At 44.4% G+C, this 14,189-nt stretch overlaps 1 protein-coding gene across 1 annotated transcript in view; it reads left to right on the plus strand.

Moving 5' to 3' along the window:
• The window catches only part of LOC6538713 (acetylcholine receptor subunit alpha-like 1), a 60,988-nt gene that overhangs the window by 2,384 nt on the left and 44,415 nt on the right, over nt 1-14,189 (plus strand). The window contains exon 2 of the mRNA XM_002099192.4: nt 2,436-3,249. The gene's annotated coding sequence lies outside the window, so the exon portion shown is untranslated. The remainder of the gene's footprint in view (nt 1-2,435; nt 3,250-14,189) is intronic.

The raw sequence follows: 14,189 nt of genomic DNA on the forward strand, positions 1-14,189 counted from the left end.
ACAGTGGAAACGGCAATTTGAGCAAACAATTTATAAAGTAAACGAAGTGCTTGGCGAAAACTTTGGCGAATAAGTACAGAAATCAATATGCAAAGGAATCAGCTACAGTTTATACTCAAATATTTAAATGCAAGATATATATTTTAAAAACGTCAGGCAGCGATATTCGATTTGGTTTTGCAGTCAGCAATTGGAATTGCTTTGTCGCTGTGAACCAGAATTTATAGCATTCAATTTCCAGTTGCCGCCGTCTAACTAAATATTTAAGCCAGCTCATTAGTCGGGATTGCCCGGCGTGGCACCGCACTTGGCCAGAACGTGCCGCCGCATTCAATCTGGGCTTTAAGCGCCAACTCCCGAGTGCATTATGCGCTTCGCTATCTTTCCGCCAGAAATCTGCTTCCGAATCATTGTGGCCGGCGTTGCACTTAGCCGACCCGCAGTGCCTACAAAAGAATACTACTCCATCTCCCTTCTCCCATCTCCAGCATGGCATTTTTATTTTCAAGCCAACTGCCCGCATTGCCGGCTGCCTGTTCCCAGTTCGCTGCTCCTTTGTGCTCCATGCTCCATGCTCCATGCTCCATGCTCCATGCTCCATGCTCCATGCTCCACGCACACACACAAGAGATGCTCACAGATGCCCGAAGATACGGATGCATCGATGTCGCTGTTGGTGGTAGTGGTGCTGTTGGTGCTGTTGGTGGTGTGCTGCTGGCTGATGGACATTTGCTGGCAGCTCTTGTGCCTCCTCGGCTCCGTCTCTTTATGCGCCACAAATGAAAATGCAGACAGACAACGGGCGCCAGCCGACGACAGCAGCAACAGCAGCAACAACAGCAGCAGCAGCAGCAACAACAGCAGCAACAGCAGCAACAACAGCAGCAGCAACATCGGCAGCAACGACAGCAACGTCTGACGATGACGTCGCATTTCTGGAGACAATGAAACCAACTGGACCCGGCACAGATCCCAGCCGAGTTCGTTGACAACTGTGTCTCGTCCTGGCCGCTCGTCCTTTTTTCCTGGCAGCCCCGTTTCTATTTGTTTAACATGCATTTGAATTATGAGCAAACTGAAAGGCATTCTAAAACCCAACAGCAGCACACACACAAAATAACCAAAACAACTTGGGCTTTAATTCATAATTATTTTTATGTCAGCGCACTCATTAAGAGTTGCAAGCTTTTCATTCCATTTCCATTTTCACTTCCAACTCACAACTCCCAGTTTCCCGCTCTCCTCATTTTTTTACTGCCCACATTTTTACCATTTTTGCCATTTTTCCATTTTGCCATTTTCCTTTTTGCACTTTATCCTGGCTTTGTCATTTGCATTCCACATTTGGACTCCTTTTAGCATTTCAAATGTACCCACTGCACATTTTGTTCGTTTAAATGGCCCAACATTTTCTGCTCCGTTGTGCATTTTGTGACTTTTAATTGCAGTCCTCAATTACTGAATGGAAAGCAATAATAAATTGGACGCCACACGAACTTTGCCCCATTGCCGACTTTAAAAGCTGCTGCCATTCAAGTTTGCCTTAAATCGCTATTGCCAAACTTTGTGCAAACGAATTTTCTTACGAAATTGCGCCCGTTCAGCGTTATTGCAATTTAACAACTGCACAAAACAACAAAAAAAAATATTTAATTTTCCCCTGGCAATTTGTCAACTGGGCGTGGCCCCTCAAAAGCCCAAACCAAACCAAACCAGACCGAATCAGACCAAACCAGACCAGAAAGAATCAGATACACACAGCATGTTGGCACATATAACAGTCGGTACATACTATACAGATATATATATAAATTATCATTGCCAGCCAAAACTCAAATGCGATAAATTGCCAGGCAACCGGGCAGCCGAGAAAAAATCTATAATTTACACAAAATTCGTTTCCGCATCGGAACGCTTTTCCAATATAAATTGTTACCATTCCGATTTCGCATCGTTTATAACATATTCATGCTGATGCCGCCAGATATGGCCATAATCGCACCAGACCAGACTCCCTTTTACCAGCCAACTCGCGATAGGAAGTGTGCCAAATGGCCAAGATACAAGTTCTCTAGTCCTCGACAACTTGGCAACTGTTTTTGGTTAATTCCATTTGGCTGCACAGCATCTTTGTTAGGCTAATTGATGATATTATATTCATTAATTTTTGGCCATGATTATTATTACAATTCTGCAAGCATGCCAACAGTCACACTTCCAACTTGAAGTACTATTTTTTAGTTTAGAAATTGATTGTATTTGTTGACTTAAGTACACTTAAGTCTATTTTTTGTTTACAAGTTGATTGTATTAAATGACTTAAGTGATAGGTATTTTAAAGAGTCTCAAGAAAAGGAGTCTGTCAAGCTTCTTTCAGTTTCCAATTGACACATTCCATTAAGTTTTCGTCCTGTTTCTTTGGCCAATTTTTGCAGCGACAACAACATTGAAGACTGCTAACTGGAATTGCTTCGAAACATCACCATCAAAAACGAAGAAACAACCACAACAAAGTGCTGCCAGCAACAAAAAAACGTAATCAGGAATTTAAGCAAAACCCAACAGAGAAACATCAGGGACAGGAAGGAAGACACAGAGAGCATGTTCATGGAATTGTCATCGTTAGCGAGCAACTGACGCAACAGCTCAAGGCATGTGGCAACAGCAACAGCAGCAACAGCAGCAGCAGCAGCAGCAACACTGAGCGGCAGGAGCAACATCGGGCAAGAGAAGCAACTAGGAGCAGGACAACCTCCGTGGACAGGTGGTGTGCTGCTGTAAAGCAGCACCATAGCTGCCATTACAATAGACGCCGCGGCGCAACAGCAACGCTGTCGTCGTCACAATCAACGCCAGCGACAACACCACCCGCATCATCGCCATCGCAGACGACGACGGCGCAGCAGCAGCAGCAGCAGCAACAACAACAGCAGCAACAGCAACAGCAGCAGCAGCAGCAGCGGCAGCAACTGCAACTGCAACATCAGCAACTGCAGCAGCAGCAGAAGCGGGCTGTTGGGCGCTGTGGGCGTGGCCGGCAGCTGCCCATTGCTCGCCACCCAGCAACTAATCGAGGAGCCGGGCAGCAGCAACAACACTGGCGACGACGACGGCGGCGCAGCAGCAGCAGCAGCAACAACGCAGCAGCAGCAGCAGCAACACTGCGACCTGCAACATCAGCATTCCGGTCGTCGGCGACGCTACGACGGCCTGTCATCGGTAGGCAATGCAACGCGCTGTGCAGCAACGGTAAGTGCAGTGAAAACAATTATGCATATCCCTAAAAATATAGAAAATATAAAAAGTGATAGCTGAAAGAACGCAAAGGATATGAAAATATGATAGCGACTAGCCAGAGTTTTTTATCATAATTTTTTGCTAGTCATAGGTTGCTCTCTACCTTACCATCAAGCATAGAAAACATTTATCTTAAAGCACACCTTACATTTGAAGATAACACAGTTGCCATGAAAACGTTTTCATAATTGTCAATAATTTGTTGGGGAAGTTGGCCCCTCAAGGAGCTGCGAAGATAGCCTGCGACGCGAAACTCAATTATCCCATCTTTACAAGTTACTTCCGAGAATTTCCCACGACCATTACGTGATCTCGTGTCAATCCTGCCAGTCGGAGCCGGAGCCTTCGTATCCGGAGGCCAATGGAAAATGTGAAAATGTGAATGTGAAAATCTGTGCCTGCGACTCGGGCCTACGCCTGCCCATTAGCTGTCAGGTTAATGCACCCAAAATGTTAATAAAACACAAACACACACACACACAGTGGAGCTTCGCACATATGAATTTATGATAAGCACACGCAGGAGGGCTAAAAAAAAAAAATAGGGGGGGTGAGGAGGAGGGGGACTTGGGGATGCGAATGGCAATGGACTGGGGAATTGGAATGGGAAACAGGCACTTTAAAGTTGCGACAGCGTGACGTGGGCAAACTTTCAGCGAGAGACGTGCTAATGAATTCCCCAGCACACTCTGTCTGTATTTGTGTATCTGCGTATCTGTGTGTGTACTTGTATCAGCATTTGTATCTGTATCTGTGTCCGTGTTGCCGTATCTGCGTGGCTCTGCCAGCGACAGTCGTATAATTTCTAATGCGATGCTTTTATGATCGCCGCACACACACACAAACACTCTGGGAAAAAACACCCACGGGTGCTGCCACGCACGTGTGCCAGCCTACTGCTAGGATACATGTGTGTGTGTGTGTGTGTGTGTGTGCTTGTGGAAATTAAAATGCATAAAAGGATAACAGCAGAGAGACAAACCACAGGCGCGCATCGAAGCCGCTGGCTGTCAGCAACATTGTCATTGTAGGCAAATTTCGCCAGCGACTGCAGCGACAAGCAAAAAAAAAAAAAGCCGTGAAAAAAACTAGAGAAACAAGGCAGGATTAAACGAAAGCGAAAACGAAAGCAAAAGCAAAAGCCCCTGACAAATTGTACTGCAGGGAAAATTGAGATTTTCGCGCTCATCAACGGCGATGACAACAATGGCCCAAAGTGCACGTGTTGCTGTGCTGCTGTGATGCTGCGAAACGCAGGCCACGTCTGGTTTAATTTTAGCACCGTCTATGGGTCCCTGAGCCAAACCGAATGCCACTGGCTTGAATAAGGGGTGGTGGGTCGAACACCTTGACACTACAAAACGGGGCGTATACGTAATACACACACTGCATACTATTAGGCGCTCATAAAAAATGTAACGTTGTCGCATAAAAATAGATGCCAAACTCGAACCCTAAACAACAAAACCCTCCTCTCATCGCATCTCGTCGCCGTTGTTGCGGCTTAGCGAAGAATAAACCATGCATAATGCCAACCAATGTTGTTGTTGTCGCCACCATCAGCATTTGAGTTATAAATTTTTATATGATTTCAGCTCGACTTGTATCATAATTACGTAGCTGTATGCCATTGTGTGTGTGTGTCTGCTTAGGCATCGTAATAAAATGTACAACATTTTATGAGCGCACTTAAAGTTTTGTGTTTTGCTAGTTGCCAGGACGAACTTGAAACTCCTTATCACGCACACTGTGCAAAATGTACTGCATGAATAGCTACTATATAACTCATACAATGTGCTTAGCCATGCTTATGATTGAAATGAGCAGCAACATAGCTTAAATACTTTTTTATAAACATAGTTGCTGCTGAACGGAATCGCAGTTTGGCATAGACAACAAATGGACATCAAACGGGGTTAGTTACGAGACATGAATATAAGGAAGTATGTGAAAAAGTGGCCAATTTTTCGATTTATTTTTTTCTGTGGGTGCATCTCCAGCAGCTCAAGTGTCTTCCTCTGTGATTGCGACTAACTGGAGGCACGTTTGGGCCAGGAGCCAAGGAAGCAGCGATTATTATTGGCAATCAAGTGGAGTGTCATCTTGCCTTTGGCTAGTTTGATCTCTGATTGCAGTCGGTGCGTCAGTAGAGAGTCGACAAATTGCTCCAATGGGTGGCTTTCTGGCATTCTGGCTTTCTGGCCCCGGGGGCATCGACAAACTCACAGCTCAGCTCACAAAGCAAGCCGCTTCATAACATAAATGGAAATATCACAGGATGACTTCTATGCTATGTCGATAAAAAGCCATGAATTTGGGTTAAATATTTTCACGTTCACTTCACTTCACTTGGCCGTCAGCATTCGAATTACAGCCAGCCAAAATCCAATCTACGTTTCAGTCATCCTCCTTCCTGCTACCTATTTTCCCCCACAGTTATGCAATGTACTCGCAACTCGCAACTCGTAATTCATAAGCCAGAAGCACAGCATGTAATATGCCTTCGATAACATTTTGCTCGTGTGACAAATTTTTGTCGCAACCAAAAAAAAAAAGAAAATAAAAAGGGAAAAAAGGGAAAAGGGGAAAAAATCACGAAAAAATGCTGCAGAGGAACAGGAAAAGTTTGCGAGGAGGAAAGGACCTCGGCTAGCAAAAGGACAAAGTGTTAAATGTTGACATGTCATGACATTCCAAGGAGCAGCGGCCAAGCAGATGGGCCTTAGTCCACGGACCAGGACCAGGGGCTAACGAATCTGCCAAAGGACTCGGCAGATAGAGCGATGGGTCCTGGTCAACAAAATCGTAAGCAGAGAGGGAAAGAGAGGGGTACAGAGACAGAGACAGAGAGGCAAAGTCGCTAGAACGAGCGGCTTACGTGCTGACAGCTGACAGGCAAACCAATGAACTACGATATGACATGGCCGCCGCTTCAGTCCCGCTCCGCAGATCCTTTTCCTGGAATAACATGCACTATGTGTGTGTGTGTGTGTGTGTGTGTGTTTGTGTGTGTGCGTGTGCTCGCTCTGTTTGTGTTTGTGCGGAACATCAACTAATATTGTCAACGCAACATTCGACTTGTTATCCCTTCCGCTCGCCTGACTTCCTCTTCTTAATTTCGTTTTGAACTCCTCGTCGTCAGCCATTTTGTCTGCCCTCTCTCTCTCTCTTTATTTCGCTCTCTCTCTCTTTCGCTGGCTCTGTCAGTTATTTGCAGAAATTTATTGAAATTGTTTGTCAAATTCCGTTTACTTGTTTTTCGCATTTTGCCAAAAATTTCCTTTTTTGCCAGCACCAAATGATGACAAGGACAACCAGACTTCCGTCGATGTCCTTTTCTCCTCTCTCCCTCTCTCCTTCACTCCTCCTTTCTCTATCTTCATCTGCTTCGCTTTTTTCTTAACTGCGTGTGTGTGTGTGTGCTTGGCAGTTAATCTAAGAAGTCGAAGTTGCTATAGGGTCGCTCGGTGGCATATCAACTATAAGTTGGTCCTTGCCTCGCGCATCCTGCCATTATATTTTTTTATAAGTTGGCGCTATAAAATGTTGCGCCATTTCCCATATGCACGCTGCTCTGTTTGTTTTTCGCATGCAATTCTCCCTTTTTTCTCATCGTTTTAAGAGGCGAAAATAAATAGGGCACCAGCATATACTACATATATAAATATATTCAAGAAGCGATCCAAGATTTTATTGATGTTGCTTGAATTTGAATGACATTGTAAAATTATACGCAAATGTATGCAGCCACCCAAAAAAAAAAAAAAAATGAAAAAGACAAGTACTCCAAGCGACTCGTTCTGCATAAAAGAGGAGCTATGGCTGGAAGGAGGAGAACATTTTCGTGTTCCCAAAAGTTTTATGTGCATATCTATTACAAGTTCGGCGTTATGTATGTGCGCCATATTGGACAACTGTCTTATACAAACAGATACATACTCGTATTTACCCATACGAGCAGCGTATGTCTATGCATAAACCATAATCAAATTGGCACAGAAGTGGAAGTTTAGTGGATGCTTTCAAGCCCATTCGATTCATAAGCTCAGCCATGAAAATGTAAATAGATGAGTTTTGTCATTTTGGTGACCATAAAAATGATTGACATGAAGTCTTGGCCTTGAGCAAGCATTAAATTAAGTTATTTTATCAAAAATTTCACTTTAATAAACTTAAACGTGTGTGTATTTGTATCAACTATTTTGAGTGTCAACTATTTTCCAAATATTTTAGCACTCTTTTCCTCTTGAAGCGATTGCCACTTTACTGATTTGCCACTTTCTACTCTGCTGTTGCAGGCAAAATTCCGGAATTAGTGTCTTGTGTTTTTTTTTTTCTCAACCCTTTAAGCCCAATCTCAGGAAATGCTTTCTCCAGAGAGAAAGAAAGTCGCGGGGGTGGGGGGGGCGGTATGAAAATTGCACGATAACACGGCAACGAGAACACTCGTCTAAATATAGGCTATGGCATAATAGGCTCAAGACGCTTTCATTCAACACTTTTTAGGCAGCAGCATGAAATGGCGCCAGCATGAAAGCCATTCACTCGCACACAGGCAAAAAAGTGGAACTGAAATGAATGGGCACAAGCAGCAGAGGTAGCAAGGGGAGCAAGGGGTGCAGAGGGGAGCAAGGGGGGAAGCAGAAGGAGCCAAAGGACCAAAAGGAGTAATCGAGACACGCACGAAAGACAAAGGCCAAGAGCAGCAGCAGCAGCAGAAAAAAAAAAGATTCGGGAATAAAAATGAAACGAACCCCTTTTCAAATTTCCAACGGATTTTCTTTCTGTTTTTTTTTTTGTTTGCCACTGCCGGACAAAAGGTGGCTGCGAGTTTTCATTTAGACGAATATTCCGGGCAGGTGGGCGGTTGGTTGAAAGCCCTGGAAATGCACGAAACAAGTGAAAAAGTATTGTGTGGCAAAAATAAAAATGTCAATTTGCCAAATGTCGGCGAGCGGAAGTTCATGCTCCCAGCTCAGGTAGAAGGAACTCCCAACCCCGGCGAACTTCAAAGTCCGGAGTCCGGAGTGGTGTCAGCGTTACCACAGCAACCACCACCAGCAGGGCAAAGTAATTTCCGAAATATCGTACTCAGATGCTCACACACACACACATACTCGCACACACACACAGATACACACACACAGATACACCCAACGACGTAGAAAAGCCAACCCCCAAAATCCGAAAAAGAAAACCACTTTAATTTCCTCGGTCTCCGTTTATATAAAATATATATCTTTCGCACCAGTCACAGCAATTCGCATTCATGCGGGTTCTCGAAATGATTTCGACACGGATACTTTTGCGTTGGAGAACCCCTGAACTCCTCCTGAACTCCTGGACTCCCCAACTGCTGGCCACCGCGATGCCGCCGCTTAAGCCCGCCTGTAGTTTAAAGTGTATTTAATTTAAATGACTTAAGGGGGTAGCAAATTGCTACCGAAAGGGTTGGCCACGGCCCATCTTGCATGTAATGAGTGGAGCTCGTTTACGGGGTTGGCTTTTTCCAACGTGGCAGTGGCAAAAGTTTTCCCGCTGAAGACCAACAAGTTTGGGAAGCTGTCAAATTGTATGGCAGCCCACTGCTACAAGGACCTTACCAAAAAACTTTATCAAAAATGGTTAAAGCCCAACTGCCAGTGCCTTGCAGTTGACTGCTATCGACTGGGGGGGTTCTGGCCAAAAAGGTACATTTTAAGAGCGCAGTATCCAAAGAATGGGACAGGCCTTTAAATTGGAGCCTTTGCCCTTTGGTCTCAATGGCCAATTTCGCTTTTGGACTGGATGAATTCGGTTCGTTGGCTGGAAGCAGTGCAATTCGCGCGTGCAACGTAATAAACTGTCTTGAATGCTGAAATGCCGAAATGCCGAAATGCTGAAATGCCGGAGTGTAAGCGGGTTGTAAGCGAGCGAGGTGGAAAAGCTGGTGGAAAAGCTGGAGGAAAACTGGGAACTGGGAAAAAAGCCGTGCCTGGATAAGGTGGAAAACCGCAGTCAGCCTCACAGTATCGTGCCCCACGGGCGAGAGTTGGAATCTCAGAATCTCTGAATCTCGGCCTGGCTGGCTGCGTTTAAAAACTTACTTCCTTCCGGTTTGTTAGGCGGCAGAAATTGCCGGGCAGCGAGGGGAGCTGAAATGGAAAACGGAAAATGCCAAATGCAGTGATACAAATGCGATTTTCTGGCAACGGAAAGGCGGAAGAGGTGTGTGCCATACAAATACACACACACACACACACACACAAAGTGGCAGGCAGAGATTTAAGGCTTTGGCTGCTGACACTTTTTCAAGTTGATGGCGCCACACACACACACACACACACACAAACATATACCAAACATTCACGTTACACTCTATTTGGCAGCGTACCCAACTCAAAATGCCGTGGCGGAAATTATTGAACGCACTCACACACATGCGCCGATACGCAGCGCTGGGAAAATCGGGAAAATTGGGAAAAAACGGAAGGGAAAGGGATTCGCACACATTAAAAATGCAAAAAGTCAACGACTGCGCAGGAAAAAGCCACTGAAGCTCAGCTGAGCATTATAATGCGAGAAATATATTCATGCGATTACAATAAGAATCGAATAATGCCGCGTTCTTTTGCGTGTCCGTGTGCATATGTGTGATTGTGTGAGTGAGTGAGTGAGTGTGTGTTTGGGCGACAAGCTAACGCCTCTGATTCAGTCGAATTCGGATTCAGATTGAGATTCAGATCCGACTCAACCAACTCAAACGACTTAACAGCTGAACCGCACAGGAAAGAAGCCATCAGATAGCCGACTTCACCTGGGGGCATGAAATCAATGCAAGTTGAAACTCAATTGCAGAGATATGATGCGCCCATGATTTATGGTTATTTTCCACTTAATTGAACCGCTGATCAACGCCGCTACGTCTCGAGACGCAAGAGTCCGAGCGATAGCCGCATGGAGATATCAGGCCATAAATAACGCGACGGACATAATAGCAAAACGACTCTGCATTACGCATACGCCACGTTGAGCGGCGCAAGTGCCATCGATTTGCTGCCACAATTCGATTGCTCGCCGCTTTTTTCGCCGACTGGATATAACGAAATATTTATGCGACGTCATTGGGGCATCATTTAAGTCGTTTGTGCGGCAAAATTTGCTGCACTGTGGAAAAAATCTGTTGGTAAAATATGTTGGTAAAATCTGTATGGCAATCTGTTGCAAAGTGTGCTAAATGGAATTTCATTTTTTCGTGTATAGTACAAGTAATAGATCTAGTTTTATGTGTGTGCCTTTTAATATATTCATAACTAGATATACATTTTTCGATGTACATTTCTTTTTTGTTGCCACCAGCTGCCCATCTGTTTTGGGCTTACTTCTTGCCTTAATTTGAATTTAATTGAAGCGCCGCTCGAACGAGCTGTTTTGGAAGGATGGCTTGAAAGGTGAAAGCTGGTGGAAGCTGGAGGGTTGAAAGTTGCAGGTTGGAAGGGAAAGCTGGTTGCGATGGCATTGTAACTGGCACATCCAATTAATGGTGGCCGAAACTAGCGCCGAATGTGTGTCGAGTGCTCGTACAGCGACTGTTAAATAAACTATGGAGTGAGTTACCAGTGGAGTCGAGACTCTTGTGCTTGGCATTTTGTTTTTTTTCGCTCGAGCTTGTTTGCCAGCCGCTTGTTCGGCTTTCGTTTGCTTTAACCAGCTTTTCCTACGTTTTTTCCCAGCTTTTTGCCGCTTTCTCCTGCGTTTCGTACACACTATATATACATAAAATGGTTTGGAAAAAATGCGTGTGTTTGCCACTTAAGTTTACATTTTCATTTGCTTGCCCCAATGACTTTTGCCGTTTACAATCATTTTTCCGCATCCAGCGGCGCGAGTTTCGCTGCCCCATGGAAATGGCGTATTAAATTAATTTTTAGCTTGTTTGAAGTTTCGACCGGGACAAGAGTTTGGGCAAACAGTAAAACCCACAAATAGAACATAAAGTCCTGTAGTTTATGCCAGCTGCAGTTGTGTGTGTGAACGAACATGGCCATTCGGCAAGAGCCAAGTTGCTCATGGCTATTAGCTTTGGTTTTTTAGTGCGTTCGCCTCCAAAAATGAAAAGCCAGCGACGGCAAATAGTAAAATGTCAGCGTAAACCCGTAATTTATGTGCATGTGTGAGCTGCTTGGGTTCTTGCCCCAAAACCCCGCTGAAAATGGCCAAAATGGCAACCGAAACTGATACCTCATGCCACGCCGCCTTTTGGCCCTTTTATGCGGATTCTATGCCGCTCTGCCACTCAGTTGTTGCCTTTTGATGCCGCTTCGGGTTCGCTTCGCAACCAGGCGTACATCAATCAATTCATTGACTCCGCTCGGAGCATAAAACCCGAAAGTATCCTCCTCGACATTCGAGGCATTCGCACAGCCGTGGTAATAAAACTTTTCGCCAGCCTAGTCAGCCAACCTGATGTACTCACTGCAGTAGAATTGGCATCAGTAGTAGTGGCAGTGGCAGTGGCAGTGGCAGCACCTTCCGATCGATATGGGTATAGTTTTATGTGGCCGACTGTGGCTGTAATTCATGTGCTGCCATCAAAGTAATCCCCCTGGCATAATATCAGTCAAGGGCAGTGTGAGAAACGACAGGCAAAGCCAATAAAACTAACTGAAAGGGGGGAATTTTTTGAGGGCAAGAGGAGCCAAAAGTTTTTGCCACACAAACTTTTTCACACAGCCACGATAATTATTGCAGGGCATATATTTTTATTCCAGCAACTTGATCGAATTTATTTATACTTTTGAGTGTTCACTGAAGCGTTGCTTCTGTTCTGTATAATTCCCCTTTATTCTCTCTGCGTTTCAGGACCCCAGAATGTCGATGAAAAAACTATTAATCACAGAGAGGCAGAGAGATACGAGTTTCTGTGGGTTGTAACTCAAGCAAAAGGCTTATTTCACAGACCCAGTTAGCGATTCAGGACATATTCACGCCACACTTGTTAGCCAGAAAAGGGGCATAAACAGCAGGGGAAGTGGGGCCAAAGGGGCTGGGGCCACGTTTTTGTTGTGTAAACAACAGAAACGAACGTTCGCATAAATTTCTCCTTTTGGGGCCCCATAAAAATTTATATAATTGAGCCGCGGCAGGCGCCTAACTGAAAAACGGGCCTCCAAAAAATAAAAAAAAGAAGAAAACTGAAAGAAGGAAAACGATGCTGGGACACGCGGAAAGGATGAGCCTGCCTCAAAAGAAAACTCAGTTCATCTTGGGGCAATGGAAAGTCTGGGCTGCTGGTGCTGAAGGGTTGGGGGGTTGAGGATGTGAACTGAGTGAAAGGAAGGAAAGTTGAAGGCAAATCAAAAACTCGGCGATAAGCACGAGTTCAGCCAACAGTCACGCTGATTGGTATTTTCTATCCTTTCTCCAGCTTGGCTTCATCATCGCAGCTCCCTTTTTTTTTATATATATTTCCTTTCGGGGTAAACCATAAAATATTTCACATTTTCACTGGGCACGAAACCGTCAGAAATTTGTGCTATGCGCGGCAAATATGCTAGAAAGTATAAAATTTGTAGCATACTTTATGGGGCAACATATTATCCCCAGTTTTGCCCAAATGTGCGTATGTATGTGTGTGTGTGTGTGTGTTATTTGGGGTCCAAACAAAAACTAAATCCTCGAAGAGCCCACCTGAAGCAAAAGAGCGCGGTAAACACGCAATTAAGCTCGAAAATGTCTCAAGGATTAGGCATTTCGCCTGTCGCTGTTTGCTGTCATCGGGAAACCGACACCCGAAGAATCCAGGACCTCAGATCCTGTGACAGCCATTGGCAACAGCTGTCGCCCGCTTATTATGTTTATTATAAATAATTTTGCAGCTGCTCACCGCCATTATTATATTGCATCTGTTTTTGAGTTGAATCCTCAATGGGTGCAGATAGAGAAAAACTGTGTTCTCTTGTTAACTGAAATATCTGAAAGGGCTTTCCACTATCAACAAAATTATAACAAATATTTTACAAAGTAGCAGCATAAAAAGGCGAGCATTTTAATGGGTGTCCTTGTTAATACTTGTTAAATTAATACCTGTTAAATGAATACTTTTTGAATAAATAATTGTTAAATTAATACTTGTTAAATTACTTCTTATTAAATTTATTCTTGTTAAATTAATTCTTGTTAAATTAATTCTTGTTAAATTAATATATTTGATAAAACCATGCTGAATCATACAAAATTTTTGTTTAATATGTCTGATTGTATGCTCAGTACTATGAAAGTTGTGGGAGTCCTTGCTGCAGCCAGGTGAGAGGGAATCAGGGGATGGATTTCGGATGGGAAAGGTAATGGCCCAGGAAACCTCTGAGCCCCGAAGCGTGTGTGTAGCTGCCGCAGCCAGGCAGTAAATAAATACTTGAGCAATGACATGTCAACGTTAATAAATGATTAACTTGTCATTTGAAGCAGCAGCAGCGTGGAGTGAACGAGGGGGTGGTGGGTGGTGGGTGGTGTGGTTTTTGTGGTGGTGCGGCCTTGATAGTGGAAGGTATGTGGGTAATCTCGATGGTGTTTGAGAGTTTGAGAGCAGTTTGCTTGTGTGCTGAACGTTGTCTATGCCTGATGTCTTAGATTTCGTTTATGTGCGTACTTAAGTTGTCAGTTTGCATATTAGATACGAGTATCTGCAAATAGCTGCCCCGCATTCCCAACCTTCCCCCTTTCCACCGCCCCAAGTGCCGGACCCAATCGCAATCAAAGTTATGTCACATGCGAGTCCAAAGTCTTTGGCTCTTGAAGGAAATAAAGTTTTCCCCTCAATCTTTCCGCTTCGCTCCGATTCGGTTTCGAGTGCCGGGTCACATAAATCTTCTAAGCTGGCCTGTGAGCAAAAACGAAAGCAGACATGATATTTA

The sequence above is a fragment of the Drosophila yakuba genome, chromosome 3R (genome assembly GCF_016746365.2).
Source record: "Drosophila yakuba strain Tai18E2 chromosome 3R, Prin_Dyak_Tai18E2_2.1, whole genome shotgun sequence".
Classification (NCBI taxonomy): domain Eukaryota; kingdom Metazoa; phylum Arthropoda; class Insecta; order Diptera; family Drosophilidae; genus Drosophila; species Drosophila yakuba.